This window comes from Bos grunniens, chromosome 21, assembly GCF_055505025.1.
Source record: "Bos grunniens cultivar Pamir isolate PY7600 chromosome 21, Bosgru_T2T1.0, whole genome shotgun sequence".
Lineage (NCBI taxonomy): Eukaryota > Metazoa > Chordata > Mammalia > Artiodactyla > Bovidae > Bos > Bos grunniens.
Window position 1 is genome coordinate 17,072,465 of NC_141185.1, and position 20,465 is coordinate 17,092,929.

The 20,465-nt window shown below is 35.7% G+C and overlaps 1 long non-coding RNA gene across 15 annotated transcripts in view; it reads right to left on the minus strand.

Moving 5' to 3' along the window:
• Window positions 1-20,465, minus strand: part of LOC147349186 (uncharacterized) — a 287,797-nt gene that overhangs the window by 249,258 nt on the left and 18,074 nt on the right. The window contains exon 3 of one of the 15 annotated variants that reach the window (XR_015149519.1): window positions 13,299-14,159. The exons of the other annotated variants lie outside the window; for them this stretch is intronic. This is a non-coding gene — a long non-coding RNA (uncharacterized LOC147349186). Of the gene's footprint in view, window positions 1-13,298; window positions 14,160-20,465 lie in introns of those variants that run through there. 15 annotated transcript variants of the gene reach the window in all.

The following is a 20,465-nucleotide window of genomic DNA, read 5'->3' on the forward strand; positions in this document are numbered from 1 at the left end:
TAAAATCAGGATTAATTTTGACTAAAATAAAACATAAACATGATTTTGAATGGGTTATAAAAGTACATTTTCCCCCCTCATATAACAAAACTTCTGGAGGTGGACTGAAGTCCTCCCAGTAGTACAATAATAGCAGGGTTCTAAGTTCATGTCTGTGCAGTTTTTCCATTATTTCTTTAACGGTGACGAGATGAATCCTGCAACCCCAAACACTGTCGTCTCACTAACATTTCATTTGAGAAGGAAGAAAAAGGACAGACAAAGGGTTTTCCTATTGTAAGAAAGAAAAAAGATTCCTGAAGATTCCTCTCCCCTACCACCATCTTATTCATCTTCTGTTGCTGCTTCAAACTAAGAGAGGTTTTGTTAGTAAGAAAATGAGAGGAAAATGCAGTTAAGTAAGCAACTACAGTATTCACTGTTGTTCCCCATTTAACAGGACTTTTGCCAATGTCTTAAACCTTCTTGCCCTTTGTCACTTCGTCACATCCATATGTAAAGATTCCAAAGTTGAGTATTTGTGAAATGTTGATAACTGGGCAGCGTAAGACACAGAAATTTAAATTGAATTTTACTGTTTTCTCTTAAAAAGTAACCCTTGTGTGCTTTAGGAAACTTAAAACTATATAATACAGGAAGAAATTGAAATTAAAGAACACTTACTATTTTTAGTAGTACGTTTACCATTTTAGGCACAGTTCATGTAAAAAATTAGTACATTCTATAACTCTCTAAGCTGCACAAAGTCCTGGAGATAAATACATAAATAAATAAACAGGAAAAAGTTTTAACATTTCAAAAGTTTTCAACTATAGGAAAGTTTATCATGCAATCTTATGGTCATATTTAATTCAATACTAAAAATAACAATAAACCACTAATATGTGTAAGAAAATCCAAAAGAGATCTCTTTATCCTCATGACAACTATTTATGGTCTTTTTTTATAGTGTTCATATATTGAATCTTTTCAAACATGAAAAACATACACAGCATAATACCAAACACATCTTCATGCTTTCTTCAAAAGTTAACCACTATCCCCAGTTTTGCACTATTTCCCCTGCATGCTTTTATAGTGATATTAAATAAATATCTTTAAAGTATTCAGTTGTATTTTATGCTAGTGCCATATTAGGCTGTATCTGTCTTCAGCTTCCATTTTATCACACATCCATGTGAGATTTATCTCTGCTGATACCTAAAATATGAAATTGATTTCTTTATGTTGTAGAGTATAAAATATTTTCTCCTTCTCCAGTGGGAGAATTATAGGTGTCCTATTGATGTCTGTAATGGCCATACGATTTTTTTTAGACAACGAAATGTTGAAGGGAAGTGATGAGTGTCAGTGGTATGCCTTTGTGATTTCTTTCTCTTTTTCATGAAAAGCTTGATGATCCATATAGAAATATCTCTGACAATTTATCTACAGAGTGCAAAGGTTAGGAAAAAAATAGAGGCTAATCTATGATGTTGTGTGAGAGTAATAAACTTCATTGCAAGCCACTGGGATCACTTGTTATTACAGCATAAACATAGGTTAAGCTGACTGATGTAACTGAGTTTCATTGCTATTAAATATTTTATTGTGTATGTCAACCAAAATATGTTTTGGTTGATCATTATTGACAGAATTGTGTCCCTGCCCAGAATTTGTACCTTAAAACTCTCCCCCCCACAACCACCCTCCATGGACTATATGTGGAGACAGAGCCTTTAAAGAGGTAATTAAGGTGAATGATGTCATGAGGGTTGTGCCCTAATCTGATAGTTGGTATCCTTTTAAAAAGAGGAAGAGACACCAAGGAAAATCACAGAGCAAAGGTCATGTGAGGACACAGAAGACACTTATCTGCAGGTCAACAATAAAGTCCTCAGGAGCAAGTAAGCTGCCAAAATTTGATTTTAAACGTTTAGTCTATAGAACTGTAAGAAAATAGATGGGTGCTGTTTCAGTCCTGCAGTCTATTGTATTTTGTTTTTGCAGCCCTAAAAATACTAATATACAAAGGACAGTGATTAAAAAAATTTTTTTCTGCTACAAATATTGGTATAATGAACATCCTTATTTGTACTTCTTGGCATACAAACTTGAGAATCTATCACATAAGCTAAAAAAAAAATTTTGGATCAACAGAAGTTTTATCTTCAAACAAGATTTTGATGAACTTAATTTGTATGAGAATTATGTTTCCAAATCATTACTGCTATTCAGACTCTGATTATCTCTTCACAAATATGGAGTCACTCTGATTTTAGTTAAGCTCATTAAGCATAGAAGATGTACCAAACATAGTTGGATCTCTGTTAACACATGTGTAATGAACATTTCTGGTAAATATTTCTATTCTATGAGGAAGACATTAACATATTATATTGTCAAACTATATAAGAAAAAACATGAGTATCAGATGGAGTTTGAACAACCCTCATATTAACTATTAAAATGAAGTCTGAGAATTTTTCATTTTTATTTCGAGATTATCTGTTGAAGAGATAGAGAAGATTTACTTTGTGTACTTAATATTAACCCTTGATCACCAATAGAACCATGTTTTTCTTCTAAATAGTAGATATATACATATTAGTCCTTTCAAGATACAGCAATCATCTCAAGGTAAAAGCTAAATAAATTGATTTTACTTCATGTGAAACTTGAGCTCAGTCCTGTTGGACTCTTTGCGACCCCATGGACTATAGAAGGGCTTCCCTGTACTAGTTTGCATTCCCACCAACAGTGTAAGAAGGTTCCCTTTTCTCCACACCCTCTCCAGCAGTGTGGAGATTCCTTAAAAAACTGGAAATAGAACTGCCTTATGATCCAGCAATCCCACTGCTGGGCATACACACTGAGGAAACCAGAATTGAAAGAGACATGTGTACCCCAATGTTCATCGCAGCACTGTTTATAATAGCCAGGACATGGAAGCAACCTAGATGTCCATCAACAGATGAATGGATAAGAAAGCTGTGGTACGTATACACAATGGAGTATTACTCAGCCATTAAAAAGAATACATGTGAATCAGTTCTAATGAGGTGGATGAAACTGGAGCCTATTATACAGAGTGAAGTAAGCCAGAAAGAAAAACACCAATACAGTATACTAACGCATATATATGGAATTTAGAAAGATGCTAACAATAACCCTGTATGCGAGACAGCAAAAGAGACACTGATGTATAGAACAGTCTTTTAGACTCTTTGGGAGAGGGAGACGGTAGGATGATTTGGGAGAATGGCATTGAAATATGTATAATATCATATATGAAACCAATCGCCAGTCCAGGTTCGATGCACGATACTGGATGCTTGGGGCTGGTGCACTGGGACGACCCAGAGGGATGGTATGGGGAGGGAGGAGGGAGGAGAGTTCAGGATGGGGAACACATGTATACCTGTGGCAGATTCATTTTGATATATGGCAAAACCAATACAATATTGTAAAGTTAAATAAAATAAAATAAAAGAAGGGCTTCCGTGGTGGCTCAGAGGTCAAAGCGTCTGCCTCCAATGCGGGAGACCTGGATTCGATAGGTGAAAGTGAAAGTGAAGTTGTGTCCGTGTCCAACTCTTTGCGACCCCATGGGCTATAGCCTACCAGTCTCCTCCGTCTGTGGGATTCTCCAGGCAAAATACTGGAGTGGGTTGCCATTTCCTTCTCCAGAAGATCTTCCCAACTCAGGGATTGAACCCAGGTCTCCAGCATTGTAGGCAGACGCTTTACCATCTGAGCCACCAGGTAAGCTCGTAGACTATATAGTCCATGGAATTCTCCAGGCCAGAATACTGGAGTGGTAGCCTTTCCCTTCTCCAGGAGATCTTCCCAACCCAGGGATCAAACCCAGGTCTCCCTGCATTGCAGGCAGATCTTTACTAGCTGAGCTACAAGGGATACTGGAGTGGGTAGCCTATCCCTTCTCCAGCAGATCTTCCTGACCCAGGAATCTAATCAGGGTCTCTTGCATTGCAGGGAGATTCCTTACCAACTGAGCTATGATCACGTACAGTAGGAATAATATGTTCGCCTTTTTTACATACAAGGTTCCTTCAGAAAAACTGTTGAAAATGTCAATCAAAACTTATGATTTAAAGAGTTTCATTACTGAGATAACAGTCTAAACAAGAAAAGATTTATTTCTACTATTTTTTATTCAAAATCATTGAGTTAAATAAATCCCTAAAATAAACCAAGTAGTTTCTATTTTCCTTAATACCATGCTGGCTAGATATTTAGTGAACTAAAAGTCAGTGCTCCTGAAAAGCTGGTGTATTTACATGCACGTCCCTACCAATTATTTAGGATGTACCAAAAAACCCCAAATGGTATATCAAGCAAATCTACATTACTTAAAAATGTGAGGGTGAAAAGTGAATTTCAACACATAGCATTGCAAACACAAATACGTAATTTAGTTCAGAGTTATTTTTAATAACAACATAATTTACGGTAGAGTTTCCTTAACAGAAATAAAAGAAAATTTGAAAAAAAGTAGTTGCTTTCTGAAATAGACACTTTATATGACCCCAGATAACTAATGTATGTTCTCAAAATTTAGCATATCTCTGAATACAATAAACTGCAGAATTAGTGCATTAGCATCTACAAATTTTAAAAAAGCAGTAAAATTTAACTAAGCTGAGAATCCCAAGGACAGGGGAGCCTGGTGGGGTGCCGTCTATGGGGTTGCACACTGTCAGACATGACTGAAGCGACTTAGCAGCAGCAGCAGCAGAACTAGTTTAGCACTTGTAAAAATCCCAAGTCAAAATTTATCTTCTAGTTTTACATCTAACGATTATTTATGGTTTGTACTAAACCTATGAATTATGGTATCAGAAACAGAAATACCACAGGGCATTTTAATACTGCCTGCAGGCATTACTTCATTATGTATTTGAATCAGAGATAAAATTATTGAGGCCTAGGAAAAAAGAACCTATTAAGTGAGCTGAGGAGATTCGAATGGAAATGCAAAACAATTAATCCTAGTAAAATCCATGCAAAAGTGATTCAATATAAAATGATATACCTCTCAAGTGACAAAAAGGAATGTGCTTTATAGTCTGTAGTATAATAAAATTCCTTAGGCATCCAAATACAGGAGAAAGAAAAAAAGTGATAAAAAATAACAAAAGAACAATAAGAGAAATGTGAAAATTTATGCTGGCTTTATATCTAAATATTGTTTTATTATTTTGACTAAATGTGTTGTGTGTGTGCATATGTGTGTGGGTGTTAGTGTGTGTTACTGCTATTATACTTCTGATGCATAAAAAAGTAATTATTACCTTTTCCCAGCCCTATCTGGGCCCAACAAAATATATACATTTTCACAATGCCACAGAATTTTGCTAAAACTGTTACTGAAAAATCAGTAATTAAATGATGACTGAGCACAGGAAGTACAAAACAGACGTTAAATTCTTTAGAAAACAAAGTACATCATTCAATAATCCCTCAAAGTTTTAGTAATATAGTCGGCAAGATAAAATGTGCAAGTATTTAAGTATAAATTTGACTTATTTCTAGACAATGAAATACTAGACAAAGAAATAAATATTTTTCTGTTCTTCAAAGGAATCTGAGTTAGTTAACTAGGATTTTCGACAATCTGAACTGTAGGTACACTTATGTATACTGGAGAAAGAATACTGAGACCATCTGTAAAATTTTCAAATTACATACATTACGGAAAAGGCCATGAAACAGGTTAGTGAGAATGTCTTGAAAAAATAAGATTTAATTTAACTAAAAGAAGAATCAATTGAACTAGCTTTCAAATATCTTTGAGAATAAAACTATAATGGAGGATAATCATTTTTTTAACTCTGAGAAGATATTAATATAAATAAGCAGGTTTTAATTAAAATTATTCAGTAGACAACTAAATACTCCTCAATACTCTATTGTTATTTAGTTGCTAAACTGTGTCCGACTTTTGCAACCCCAGGGAGGATAGCCTGCCAGGCTCCTCTGTTCATGGGATTTCCCAAGCAAAAATACTGGAGTGGGTTGTCATTTCCTTCTCCAGAGGGTTTTCCTGACCCAGGTATCGAAACCCCCTCTTTTGCACTTGAGGCAGGTTTTTTACCACTGAGCCACCAGGGAAGCAAGCTAATATTGAAAATTTAACACAATGTAATCAACTGATCAATCAGAGAAATTCTTTTATTTTGGTCAATATATTTGATTAAAATTATGTTCAGCATTAAAGATATATTAAAATGTTCAGAAACATTTGAAAGGATATCACAACAAAGTCTATGACTAGAGATTTCAATTTGCAAAATCTATGTAAAACAATAATCGAGGAACAGATGTAGGTAAAGTAAGGGAGAGGGCTGAAGCTGCCCAAGAAGAAAAACAAAGGCTTCAGACAGATCCAAGTCTGTGACTAGACTGGAGGTCATTAATGACTTCCTGTATAGTAGTTTCAGTGGCCCAGAAAGGATGCAAAGGAGACTGAGGATCTAGCATATTGCTTAAATCGGTATTTTAAATCTCTTCATGAAGAGAGAGAGAAAGATGGAAATGATTTGGGGAATGAGTTTTGCTAGTTTGCTCATTTTTCAGTAAGGCTTGAACATAAATATAATTATGTGTCTTTATAAGTAAGTACAGTTGACGATTGAACAACAAAGAGGGTTAATCCTTGTGTAACTTACAGTTGGCCCTTATACATGTTCAGCCAACCTGCAGACCATATAATACTCTAGTATTTACTAACGAAAAATTTCCATGTGTAGGTTGACTGCTGCAGTTCAAATCCATGCTGTTCAAGGAACAACTGTAAATTTATTAAATGGACTTTTTCAAAGTAATTGTCGCTAGTAGGAATTAGAGCACATAACTTTGATAATAGCAGTAATTTTTGCTAGGAATTATTTTACAAACTAGTTCTCTTACAGTTCACATTTGACTTCCCCTATAGAATATAATGCCAAGGGGCAGAGGTCTAGTCTGATCATTTCAACATTATGTCCCCAGCACATGTAGACAAAAAACAGAATTTTTGTAATAAGTATAAATCTAATGTTCACAATAACAGTGTTTCTAACTTCTGTGTTACTTCTACATAATTTTATAATGATGCATAGTATAATAAAAATACTTTTACAATCCCAGTAATTATTAAAATCATTTTTGTATTTCTTTCAAGGCTTTTCTATTATCCTATACATAAAATTCAGTCTAATTTTTCACTCTGAATCAGTGAGATTATACTAGTTTGTGGTGAGGTATCAGACAACCAAAACGTGCCAGCAGACTAATATGGTCAAGTTTTATATATCATGGATACTCTATATCCACTGTGGGTCTAAGTATGTGTATATGCATGCAGGATGTCTCTTCTCATAGCAGTCACTGAGCCTGACTGAGGCTTCCCACCAATATGCAGCTCCAAGTCATGCAGCAGAGGAAAGAGGATGTAGGAACTCTGATACTGGCTCTTAAACCTCTCACCTGTAACTGGCAGAACTTAAGGCGTGCTAAGTCACTTTGGTTTCCATTTCATTTGCCAACCAAATTTGCAACCATGACTACTTTCAACAAAAAAAGGTGAGAAAGGGAAAACCTATCGATTGCCTCAAAAGCAAATATCTGGGATTATTTAGTAGCAGTAATTCCGCCTTCCTAGTACTTTCAGATTACTGCTTCACCCTAATGAAAGAATGCTTCTGTTACACAAAAATGTCTAAGAAGTGTCAGTCACAATTCAGGCATCAAGTCAATCCTAAACTATAACTTATAAAAACAATATGAATCAATTTGAATCACTTGTTATAGACTGATAGAACAAAAGGAATTATGTATCAAAAAGGTGTAACACTGAAGCTTAATGAAGCATGTACCATAATAGTGAAGGATGTTAAACATTAAGATAATGGTTGAAAACTATAACTATAAACATGAGAATGGTGCTGAAGATATACCCTTTGTAATGTATTAAAATGCTTACATTTTTCTAAAGACAAAAGAAACCATGTTATGGTTGGCAGTTGGGATTGCAGGTTCCTTTCAGTAGGTACATGATTTGTAGTGACACATTGTCTACATGTGTGAGTACAAGAAACAAAAACTAAAGTACTCACTGATTTTTAACTGAAGCACCTTCTTTCATGCTTTAGCATTGTCATAAAAACATACCATCAGAAAAAAGTTTTATACTGAGTTGTAGAAAGAGAATACGTGTCTTCTCAGATGGTTACCAGGCAAATATAGTTATGAATACAAATGGGTAAATACAAAAGGTTGATTATCATCTTATTTCAAATTGAAATTAAGTGTTATTATCTTCTTCAGGTCTCTGCTATTTTCTCCTTTTATGTTATCTTTACAAAATTTAAAGCAAACAGTTTCATTGACTTTCTTGGAAATCATGATGGATAACTTAAACAGAAAGATTTTGTAAAGTAAAAACACTCAAAAAGAAATCATGTAAAAATATGTCTAGGTGTCTTTGCAGTCTTATGATTTTAGGTAACAATCAGGGTACCTTAAAATATTATATATTTCCTAATCTGACTGACTTAAAATAGTATTTCCCTGAATTGTACTGAATTAGACATATAACTCATTTAGCATACCTGTTTCTTTTTTCTTATTATGTTTTGATAGATTTAGCATATAAATTTTCAAATTCCAATTTGGAGTGAATATTTTCTTTAGAGGTGTCCTTCATCCCTAGTAATTTTCAATTAATTGGAATCTAACCCAATTGTTCTACCATCATTTATACAATTTTTTAAAATATCTGAACTTTCATTATTCTTATTGAAGACAACTCAAAATCTTCAAATTATTAGAAATCCGTAAGTAAAATGACTAATTTACATAATATAATGAAAAATGCATTTAGAGGCTAAACTTAGTTTTTTTGACATGACAGATTACTTAAAGTAGTTGAAAAGAACAACTATGAATTTTTTATTGTAATATTACTGATTATGCCAAGAAAAATTTTTCAAGATATCCTAAATAAGTTCATATCGGAATGACAATCATGTTCTTCATTATAATGTACTTATTTAAAATTCTGATATTATTGAGAGAGGATCACAAAAATATTCTTCAGCTTATTAACCTACCCAATACAATATCCACCTCTCAGGTTTGCTATAGAAAAATGACAATGGAATCCAAATTTCATATCTCAAGAAGGAGCACCCTGGATTAAATAGACACCTTTAGTTTTAGCCTTTGCTTTATGCTAGTCTATTATTACAGTAATTATCCTTATGCATCTGAAAGATTTTTTTTCAAGATGTATTTATAACTTTACTTTTCTGAACACAAAAGCATTGCTAAATCAGGTCTCCATGACCTGCAAAGAAGTCAAGTTTGCTGATGTACTATTCTGAAAACATACATTATGAGCGAATTTGATTGTTCCTGAAAAGCTCCTCCTTCCTTCTTTATATCCTGAGTTTTACACAAGTTGTGACTTTATACTTATTCATAAATTATATTGAAATCAGAAGACATAATTTAGAGACTTAGCTACATGTTATAACTCTATTTTTTCACTTACATATAAAAATATCTAAATTTCTAGTGATATAGGGATGATTATATCAGATGAAAAATCTTTGAAATTTAGAGGCATGAGTATGTTGAAACATATGATTATCCACAAATAATAACTGTCTGAAATTCATGATTCATAGTAATATTTCCTACCACACCTGGGGAAAAGAGACTAGCTTGTGATGGTTAGGAGGAAATAATCAGTTCTTAAATCACATGAGTAAACACAAAAGATCAACAATCAACTTGATAAAAAAAAACTAGATAAAAATGATCAACTAGATAAAAAAAATCTTCATAATACTTCTATCTTTTGATCTTTTATGCTATCTCTATAAATTTTAAACTGGCATTTTGGATAATATCAAGTGGCTGATTTTCTTCTGCTTATTTGTATTTTTCCCTGAATGATTTCTTGAATCATTTTCAATACTGACTTTCAGTTCAGTCACTCAGTCATGTCCGATTCTTTGTGACCCTATTTTCTGCCATAAGGGTGGTGTCATCTGCATATCTGAGGTTATTAATATTTCTCCTGGCAATCTTGATTCCAGCTTGTGCTTCTTCCAGCTCAGAGTTTCTCATGATGTACTCTGCATAGAAGTTAAATAAGCAAGGTGACAATATACAGCCTTGGCATACTCCTTTTCCTATTTGGAACCAGTCAGTTGTTCCATGTCCAGTTCTAATTGTTGCTTCCTGACCTGCATATAGGTTTCTCAAGAGGCAGGTCAGGTGGTTTGGTATTCCCATCTCTTTCAGAATTTTCCACAGTTTTTTGTGATCCACACAGTCAAAGGCTTTGGCATAGTCAATAAAGCAGAAATAGATGTTTTTCTGGAACTCTCTTGCTTTTTTGATGATCCAGCAGATGTTTGAAATTTGATCTCTGGTTCCTCTGCCTTCTCTAAAACCAGTTTGAACATCTGGAAGTTCATGGTTCACGTATTGCTGAAGTCTGGCTTGGAGAATTTTGAGCATTACTTTACTAGCGTGTAAGATGAGTGCAATTGTGCAGTAGTTTGAGCATTCTTTGGCATTGCCTTTCTTTGGGATTGCAATGAAAACTGATCTTTTCCAGTCCTGTGGCCACTGCTGAGTTTTCCAAATTTGCTGGCATATTGAGTGCAGCACTTTCATGGCATCACCTTTCAGGATTTGAAATAGCTCAACTGGAATTGCATCACCTCCACTAGCTTTGTTCATAGTGATGTATTCTAAGGCCCACTTGACTTCACATTCCAGGATATCTGGCTCTAGGTGAGTGATCACACCATCATGATTATCTTGGTTGTGAAGATCTTTTCTGTACAGTTCTTCTGTGTATTCCTGCCACCTCTTCTTAATATCTTCTGCTTCTGTTAGGTCCATACCATTTCTGTCCTTTATCAAGCCCATCTTTGCATGAAATATTCCCTTGGTATCTCTAATTTTCTTGAAGAGATCTCTAGTCTTTTCCATCCTGTTGTTTTATTTCTTTGCATTGATCACTGAGGAATGCTTTCTTATCTCTCCTTGCTATTCTTTGGAACTCTGCATTCAGATGCTTATATCTTTCCTTTTCTCCTTTTACTTTTTGCTTCTCTTCTTTCTATTTGTAAGGTCTCCCCAGACAGCCATTTTGCTTTTTTGCATTCCTTTTCCATGGGGATTTTCTTTATACCTGTCTCCTGTACAATGTCACGAATCTCCGTCCATAGTTCATCAGGCACTCTGTCTATCAGATCTAGTCCCTTAAATCTATTTCAGCTCTATACAGTCAGCAAAAACAAGACCAGGAGCTGACTGTGGCTCAGATCATGAACTCCTTATTGCCAAATTCAGACTGAAACTGAAGAAAGTAGGGAAAACCACTAGACCATTCAGGTATGACCTAAATCAAATCTCTTATGATTATACAGTGGAAACTAAAATACTAAATACTGAATAATAGTATAGGGGTCACAAAGTAATAGGGGTCACAAAGAATTGGACAGGGCTGAGTGACTAAGCACAGCACAGCCATAGCAATCAGACAAGAAAAAAGAAATAAATGGTATCCAAATTATAAGGGGAGAGGAACAATTGTCATTATATGCAAATGACATACTATATATAGAAAACCCTAGAGACTCCACACAGAAACTACTAGAAGCAATAAATGAATTCAGCAAAGTAGCAGAATACAGGATTAACATACAGAAATTAGTTGTATTTCTGTACATTAACAATTAAATATCATAAAGAGAAAGTAAAAGAAAAACCCTGTTTGAACCCCCCCCACCTCCCATCCCTCAAAATAAAATCTCAGAAATAAACCTGACCAAGAAGGTAAAAGACTTATATGCTGAGAACTATAAAACATTAACAAAGGCAACTCAAGATGATTCAAAGAAATGGAAAGACATCTCATGCTCTTGGGTTGGAGGAATTAGTAGTATTAAAATGGCCATACTACTCAATGTCCAGATTTAATGTGATCCTATCAAATTGCTCAGGACATTTTTCAAAGAACTAGAAAAAAAATAATACTAAACCATGGTTTCATGGAACCATGAAAGATCCAGAATTTCCAAGAAATCCTGAAGAAAAAGGACAAAGTAGGAAGCACATCGCTGCCCCTCACTCCACCAAGACTTAAGACAGTACTATAAAACTACTATAATCAGAACATTGTGGTATTGGCACTAAGAGAGACATATGGATCAGTGAAACAGAATAGAGAGCCCAGAAATAAACCCACATGTCTAAGGTCAATTAATTGTCAGCAAAAGAGGCAAGGATATACAGTGGGAAAAAGACAATCTTTTAAATAAGTGGGCTGGGAAAGTTGGACAGCTGCATGTAAATCAATGAAGTTAGAATGTATCTTCATACCATATAGAAAAATAAACTCACAATGACTTAAAGACTTAAATATAAGACATGATATCATAAGACTCCTAGAAGAAAACACAGGCAAAACGTTCTCTGACATAAATCGTATCAATGTTTTCTTGGTTCAGTTTCCCAAGGCAATAGAAATAAATGCAAAAATAAATAATTGGGACCTAATCAAACTTACAAGCATTTGTTCAGCAAAGAAAGCCATAAACAAAATGAAAAGACAACCTACAGACTAGGAGAAAATATTTGCAAATGATGCAACTAACGAAGGCTTAATTTCCAAATTATACAAACAGCTCACACAACTCAACAACAACAAAAACCAAATAGCCCAATCAAAAAATGGGCAGAATACCTAAATACACATTTCTCCAAAGAAGATATACAGATGGCCAGAAGGCACATGAAGAGATGCTCAGCATTGCTAATTATTAGAGAACTATAAATCAAAACTACAATGAGGTACCACCTCACACCAGTCAGAATGAAAGTGAAGTCGCTCAGTCGTGCCTGACCCTTTGTGATCCCATGGACTGTAGCCTACCAGGCTCCTCCCTCCATAGTATTCTCCAGGCAAGAGGACTGGAGTGGGTTGCCATTTCCTTCTCCAACCAGTCAGAATGGCCATCATTAAAAGTCTACAAATAACAAATGCTGGAAAGGGTGTGGAGAAAGGAGACCATCATCTGCTGTTGGTAGGAATCTATATTGGTGTAACCACTATGGCTAACAGTATGGAGGTTCCTCAAAATATTAAAATACAGTTATCAGATGATCCTGCAATCCTGCTACTGGGCATATATCCAGACAAAACTAAAATTCAAAAAGATACACACAGCCCTATGTTCATAGCAGCATTATTCACAACAGCCAAGACATGGAAACAACTTAAATGCCAATCGTCAGATGAATGGATAAAGATGTTGTGGTACATATATACAATGGAATACTACTCAGCTATAAAAACAGAATGAAATAATGCTACTTGCAGCAACATGGATGGGCTTAGACATTGTCATATTAAGTGAAGTAAATCAGAAAGAGAAAGACAAACACCATATGCTATCACTTATATGAGGAATCTAAGTAAGACACAAATGAATCTATTTATGAAACAGAAACACACACACAGACATAGAATACAGATTTTTGGTTGTCAAGGGGGAGAGGGAAGGGGGGATGAACTGGGAGTTTGGGATTAGCAGATGCAAACCACTATATACAGAATGGATAAACAAGGTCCTGCTGCATAGCACAGGGAACTATATTCAATATCCTTTGATAAATCATAATTGAGAAGAAGCTAAAAATAGAATGCATACATATAACTGAATCACTTCAATGTACAGCAGAAAGTAACAGAACATTGTAAATCAACTATACTTTAATTAAAAAAAAAAACAAGAGAAATTGAAAGAGGGACATTCCAAAATCATAATATACATTTAGAATAGTAGTTTTACTTTACATCTAATAATTAATAACTTTCAATTATGATAAAGACAGAATTGGAACAGCATATAGACCTCTGAAAAATAGGAATTTGTTGTAACTGATTACAGATTTAAAGTTTTAGGTATTATATTAGTGAATTAAATCATACATAATTTGCAACTAAGAAAGAGTTGATTCATGAAGAATATTCACCAAGATGATTCTCATTCCTTGGAATGGAGAAAGTGTGGATACTGAAGTTGAGAGTAAATCTGTATCTTCCAGCATGATTGTCACAAAGTCATTCTATTTACTAGATAAGATAGCTACCAGAAAGAAAAAAAAAAAAGAGAGAGAGAAAGAGAAAGAGAGATAACAGCCATCAGGCAAAAGCAAGCATGGTGTTTTGCTTTTAGTTTGTCATTTGAATACAATTAGTGACACCATCTTCACTATTTCTTTCTGGTGATCTTTTTGTTATGTCAGGACACTTCCCTAGGAGCAGTGCATCCTTTAACAATCAAGAGGGTATGGAAAACCAAAGTTGTTAAATTAAAATTGGCATCACACTTCCTGCCCCACTCAACAAAATAGCTGAATTTAGAACACACCACTATGGGTCAAAAATCCTGCTTTTAATGTAATGCTTTTCCATAACAGAAATATTTCTGAGACAGTGAAAGAAAGAAATGAAGCCTTAATTGCTGCATGCTGCCTTGATCAAGGAGACTTTATGAAAATCAGTATTTCAAGTTTTCTTCACTGATTTAGAAGTTTTAACACTTTAAGACATTTAAAAATGGGTGAAAATATTATTTTCTTATTTTATGTGGAAGAGGAAAAGGAGAACCTCATGATTTCTTGCCTGAAGACAAATATTTGTTAGCTCAGTCTAAAAAATGGATTTCATGGAAGCTGGGGTTTCTGGAAAATAATTCCTTTAAGGCTATCCATGTTATTTTTGAGACTGGAATGAATTTGCATCTATACCTATAATTATAAATCTATCTCTATCCATAGCAGGTTTAATCTTTTTTGTTTCTCTAAGAATTGTCTGTTCATATATCTTCTATGGTAAATTTCCTGTTTACGTTTCCTAATGAACATTTCAACGAAGTGTAACATGGATTAAGAAAAGCCTATATATCATAAATAAGTAGTGATGCAAATTTTAACATATATGTAACCAAGCACTCATATAAGGAGCAGAGCATAGTTTCAGAAAACATATTTCTTCTTTAAATATAAGTCTTCTCTAATGCCTTTCAGCAATGTTTTTTCTAGTTTGCAGCATAGAGATTCTGTATATCTCTTTACAGATTGATGACTTTTGATGTTATTGTTAATGGACAACATTTTAATGTTATGTTAGATTGCTACTAGTTAATAGAAATAAAAACTAGTTTTACAGACTGACCTTGTATTTAATATCTTGTCTTATTCATGTATAAATTCTACTGTTATGTAGATTTTAAATATTTTCACATACACATAATAAAATATGATTCAGTTCAGTTCAGTTCAGATGCTCAGTCATGTCCAACCCTTTACGACCCCATGGAATGCAGCATACCAGGACTCAATGTCCCTCACCAACTCCCGGAGTTATTCAAACTCATGTTCATTGAGTTGTTGATGCCATCCAACCATCTCATCCTCTGTCATCCCCTTCTCCTCCTGACTGTAATCATTTCCAGCATCAGGGGCTTTTCAAATGAGTCAGCTCTTCGTATCATATGGCCAAAGTATTGGAGTTTCAGCTTCAATATCAGTCCTTCCAATGAACATTCAGGACTGCTTTCCTTTAGGATGGACTGGTTGGATCTCCTTGAAGAGTCTTCTCCAACATCACAATTCAAAAGCATCAATTCTTCAACCCTAAGCTTTCTTTATAGTCCAACTCTCACATCCATACATGATCACTGGAAAAACCATACCCTTGACTAGATGGACCTTTGTTGGCAAAGTAATGTCTCTGCTTTTCAATATGCTGTTTAGGTTGGTCATAACTTTCCTTCCAATGAGCAAGCGTCTTTTAATTTCAAGGCTGCAGTCACCATCTGCAGTGATTTTGGAGCCCAGAAAAATAAAGTCTGACACTGTTTCCCCATCTATTTGCCATGAAGTGATGGGACCAGATGCCATGATCTTACTTTTCTGAATGTTGAGTTTTAAGACAACTTTTTCACTCTCCACTTTCACTTTCATCAAGAGGCTCTTTAGTTCTTCTTCACTTTCTGCCATAAGGGTGGTGTCATCTGCATATCTGAGGTTATTGATATTTCTCCTGGCAATCTTGATTCCAGTTTGTGTTTCTTCCAGTCCAGCGTTTCTCATGATGTACTCTGCATATAAGTTAAACATGCAGGGTGACAATATACAGCCTTGACATACTCCTTTTCCTATTTGGAACCAGTCTGTTGTTCCATGTCCAATTCTAACTGTTGCTTCCTGACCTGCATATGGGTTTCTCAAGAGGCAGGTCAGGTGGTCTGGTGTTCCCATCTCTTTCAGAATTTTCCACAGTTTTTTGTGATCCACACAGTCAAAGGCTTTGGCATAGTCAATAAAGCAGAAATAGATGTTTTTCTGGAACTCTCTTGCTTTTTTGATGATGCAGCAGATGTTTGCATTTTGATCTCTGGTTCCTCTGCCTTTTCTAAAACCAGCTTGGACAACTGGAAGTTCATGGTTCACGTATTGCTTAAGCCCGGCTTAGAGAATTTTGAGCATTACTTTACTAGCGTGTGAGATGAGTGCAATTGTGCAGTAGTTTGAGCATTATTTGGCATTGCCTTTCTTTGGGACTGGAATGAAAACTGACCTTTTCCAGTCCTGTGGCCACTGCTGAGTTTTCCCAATTTGCTGACGTATTGAGTGCAGCACTTTCACAGCATCATCTTCCAGGATTTGAAATAACTCAACTGGAATTCCATCACCTCCACTAGCTTTTTAGTAGTGATGCTTCCTTCCTAAGGCCCACTTGACTTCACATTAGAGTATGCCTTGCTCTAGGTGAGTGATCACACCATCGAGATTATCTGGGTCATGAAGATCTTTTTTGTATTTTTATGTTATTGATTACTATGTTTCTATCTCTCACCTTCATTATTTTCCAAGTTCCAGATGTATGTACTCATCACCAAAATAAGGTGTTTAGATTTAACCCTTGACTCCCTTGAAAATGTCTGTATACGCTGCTTCCTTACTCATACTCCTTGGAATATGCCAAGCTTTTCTTATTCCCAGGATATTTACTTGTGTATCCTACTGTTGGAAAGACCATCTGTTAAATCTTTACCTGGTCATGCTCTACTATCCTGTAGGTTTTCTTGCAGAAAGACTCTTCTGGCAATTCAACATAAATCAGGTCCTTCATTTTTATTCAGGTCCCCCTTCCCCACACACAGAATTTATCATCATTTGTCATTATATATTTATTTGTGTGTGGTAAAATTGTCATGATCACTATGCCTGTTTAGTATTTAAGCTGAGTGAATTTAGAAAATATATATTTTCTGATTCCCTCATTCATTCTCAGTGTCACATCTAGAGCTAGACAGAATAGCTTATTATTATTTGTTGAGTGCTGCTGCTGCTAAGTCGCTTCAGTTGTGTCTGACTCTGTGCGACCCCATAGATGGCAGCCCACCAGGCTCGCCCATACCTGGGATTCTCCAGGCAAGAACACTGGAGTGGGTTGCCATTTCCTTCTCCAGTGCATGAAAGTGAAAAGTGAAAGTGAAGTCGCTCAGTCGTGTCCAACTCTTAGCGACCCCATGGACTGCAGCCAACCAGGCTCCTCCATCCATGGGATTTTTCCAGGCAAGAGTACTGGAGTGGGGTGCCACTGCCTTTTCTGATTTTTTTTGAATAAATGCAGGCAATAGATGTTTTTCACTAAAATTCTTCTAAGATCAGACTATCCTCCCTTATTTACAGGAAATAGATTTGTTGTCTAATTTGTTGCCTAATTTTAAAATATTCTAATTTTCATTGTGTTAAAGCAATTTATTATTTTTTTCTGGTCCACTTAAAAATAGAGAAAAATCCAAGAGAAAGAAACTGGTTATCATTTCTCCATTCCAAAAACACAAATTAGGTAAAAACAGCAAGTTGTCACAGAAATTAAATTACCAAAGTAAAAAATCTCTATATTTATCCAGGGTAAAATCTATAGTATGAAAAAGACTTATTATGCAAACGTTCTGTCATTGTCACGCATACATTAGGACTGACTCTTTAGTGTTAGAGATCTTCAGGCTCATTTTTCTTGATTAGTTAGTGATGCCATTGAGAAATTACATTTTGTTAATCTTTAAAATATTGAAGGTTCTTCCACATAAACAATAACCTATATATGAAAAATAAGTCACTCGTTCTTATTACCCAGTATCATATATTCTCTTAGACATATTTTCTTTTTAAAGGCAAACATATCACACCCTATTTAAATTACATGGTCCAAAGTTATATGTTGCTACTGCTGCTGCTAAGTCACTTCAGTCGTGTCCGACTCTGTGCGACCCCATAGATGGCAGCCCACCAAGCTCTCCTGTCCCTGGGATTCTCCAGGCAAGAACACTGGAGTGGGTTGCCGTTTCCTTCTCCAATGCGTGAAAGTGAAAAATGAAAGTGAAGGTGCTCAGTCATGTCCGACTCTTAGCGACCCCACGGACTGCAGCCTACCAGGCTCCTCCATCCATGGGATTTTCCAGGCAAAGTACTGGAGTGGGGTGCCATTGCCTTCTCCCAAGTTATATGTTAGTATAAGAAAAAACAAATAATTTTAGATATTCTTTCCTAAAACCAGAGAGAAAAAAACTAAGAATGCAAAGAAAAATTGAATTCAAAAACATGAAATGCAACCCTGTACTATTAGAGTCACAAATTGTTGCTTTGAAAGATGAAAAAAGTATGATGATCTTATGTACATGATTGCTCTGCTCTTATACTTCCTTGAAGATTGAAAAATTAAAAACTGCAAAGCAGTTTACACCGTAAAAGCAGATAATGTGTAAGAGCCACTTAAGTTGCAGAAGTACTACCTGTCATTATATCTCCCACACCACTGAGAGAAATTAGGTGTTTGAAAAGCAATAATGTTCCTTTTACTCGGAATGCTCAGCCTTTAATTTCCTCTCTGTGGAGTAGCTCTAATGTGATGGTGCCTGTCTCTGTTTAATCTGAATATTATACTCTTTTTTTATAAAAGTGAAATATAAAACCCAAAGAAATCTTTTTTCAATTTGCATTTATCCTGTCCATTAAAAATAAAGCACTCCCAACCATTTCCATTACATACAAAAATATGTGTTTCCTGCATTTTAAATCTTTGTAACAGGACACTAAAAAAGGACTCATTCTTCCTCAGCTTCTATTGAAATGTCAGTGAGACAGAATTATATACCAAAATGATTGTGAGACCAATATGCATATGGAGCTTTTCGGAGAAAAGGATCCACCACTTTTGAGTTCTAGCACCTCCCCCAAGAATATAAAAATGAGATCAAAATTTGAAAAGGGGAGATTTTATAAAATAGCTCTATGAGGCTCTTATCTTACTGGTCAGGGCTTGGAAAAATTAGAACATGTAAATATGTCCATCTCAGTCTAGATCAAGGACTCACTCATGGCTAAGCCACATCTTAAAAAGCTATAGTGGAATTATGGATGGATGTCTGAATTCCAACCTCTCACCTATTTGCTCAGGAATTCTAGAGTCGAGATTAAATGTGACAGGTATCACTGATTTATCAACAGAGCCCAGATAATTTCCAGAGTTTGTTGAATTGTTGAATGTTTCCATGGTGGGGTTGCCACGGGCTATTTTCAATAGGGCTAAGTGAATCTTAGCAAAAAGAGGTTTTATTCCACCAAATTACCCAGTAGATGCCAAAGAGGTTGGACACTACTGAGTGACTTTCACTTACTTGTTTATGGAAAAGAAGGATATTCACTGTTTATGAAAACATGGATGGTCCTTGAGGACATTATGCTAAGTGAAATAAATTAGAGAAAGATAAATACTCTGTGATTTCACTTATGCTGCTGCTGCTGCCAAGTCACTTCAGTCGTGTCTGACTCTGTGCGACCCCATAGATGGCAGCCCACCAGGCTCCCCCGTCCCTGGGATTCTCCAGGCAAGAACACTGGAGTGGGTTGCCATTTCCTTCTCTAATGCATGAAAGTGAGAGGTGAAAGTGAAGTCGCTCAGTTGTGTCCAACTCTTAGCGACCCCATGGATTCCAGCCTACACAGGCTCTTCGTCCATGGGATTTTCCAGGCAAGAGTACTGGAGTGGGTTGCCATTGCCTTCTCCAGATTTCATCTGGCATCTAAATAACAAAACAAAAAACCAAAAACAGACTGGTGGTTGCCAGAGGCTGGGCTGAGGATGGGTAAATGGGTGAAGGTGGCCAAAAGATGCAAACTTCCAGTGAAAAATCCATTAATTGCTGGAAAAGTACATCATTTACAGCATGATGACAACACTTAATAATACTGTACTGTAATTTGAAGGTTGCCAAGACATGGGTTTGGGTGGACTCTAGGAGTTGGTGATGGACAGGGAGGCCTGGAGTCCTCCGGCGTTGCAAAGAGTCGGACACGACTGAGTGACTGAAGTGAAG